The following is a 1,278-nucleotide window of genomic DNA, read 5'->3' on the forward strand; positions in this document are numbered from 1 at the left end:
GCTGCTGAAACTGTATCAGAAAGGGGTAACTACTGCTGCTGAAACTGTATCAGAAAGGGGTAACTACTGCTGCTGAAACTGTATCAGAAAGGTGTAACTATTGCTGCTGAAACTGTATCAGAAAGGTGTAACTACTGCTGCTGAAACTGTACCAGAAAGGTTTAACTACTGCGGTAAAATTCAATAGAAGATACCAACGTCTGACTGAAAGACGTTTCGGAGAATTAATTTCGTAAAACTGCTCGTTTTACTTTTTGTGTGTATATATATATATATATTTCTTTTCATATAAGTATTTGAACGTGTATATTATCAAAGCTAATTGTGACACTCAGATTTGTTGATATTTTAGTTTTGTTGCTAATAGAAACAGAATAAAAGTGTATTCTCTGATGTTGACTGAATGCTGCGTTTATATGTATCGGTGTAGCAATCGACTAACCCGCACTCAACTACAGTATCAGTGCAAGAAAAACAAAACAAAAAAACTTCTCGTGCAGCCAGCCAGCTGTGAAAAGTAAATCACATTAAATGCTAATAAGCGTTCTTTGAAAGAAGTGGATATCGCTGTTGATTCTGTAATCCAGCGAGCGCATTTCAAGATGTCCCTAATTAAAGTCGGTCTAGTGTAAAATTACATTGTTATTCGTGGTGACAAACCCGAAGTTGTGTCTAAGTTCCAGCGGGTTTCTTCTTTGTTGTTGATTAACTAACTTTAATTCCAACTATTCATTCGATATTTCCAACCCCTGGTCTCGGGACGTATGGATACGACGCATACTGTGATATAGGACCAGGCTTATCAACTTAATTTGTATCTATACGCGAGCATAAGTAAACCTCACATTGCTAGTCAGAACAAAATCAAAGTAGTCTTTCATGCAACAGGCCTTTGTTGTTCGGTCGTAATCCAACAGTCGATCTACGAATAGATCGTGAACCAAAGAACGCGGTTATAGACGTTATCAATGTATGTATAAGAAAATTACAAATATCGCAATGTTCTAACACTTGGGCTAAATCGAATAACGTAATCACACGTCACGTCCCCCGGTGGAACAGCGGTAAGTTTTCGGATCTACAACGCTAAAATTAAGGGTTCGATCCCCCTCGGTGGACACGGCAAATAGCTGTGGCTTTGCTATCAGAAAAAATACACACTCCTACGTCACTTTTCAGTTGTCTTTATATTTGTTTGTTTGTTTTTTTGAATTTCGCGCAAAGCTACACGAGGGCTATCTGCGCTAGTCCGTCCCTTAATTTAGCAGTGTAAGACTA

At 38.4% G+C, this 1,278-nt stretch overlaps 1 long non-coding RNA gene across 1 annotated transcript in view; it reads right to left on the reverse strand.

Annotated features, from left to right (window-relative positions):
* The window catches only part of LOC111089826, a 10,483-nt gene that overhangs the window by 7,679 nt on the left and 1,526 nt on the right, over positions 1-1,278 (reverse strand). Inside the window, exon 2 of the long non-coding RNA XR_002613999.1 lies at positions 136-140. This is a non-coding gene — a long non-coding RNA (uncharacterized LOC111089826). The remainder of the gene's footprint in view (positions 1-135; positions 141-1,278) is intronic.

Source organism: Limulus polyphemus, unplaced genomic scaffold, assembly GCF_000517525.1.
Source record: "Limulus polyphemus unplaced genomic scaffold, Limulus_polyphemus-2.1.2 Scaffold7504, whole genome shotgun sequence".
In the NCBI taxonomy this organism is placed as follows: domain Eukaryota; kingdom Metazoa; phylum Arthropoda; class Merostomata; order Xiphosura; family Limulidae; genus Limulus; species Limulus polyphemus.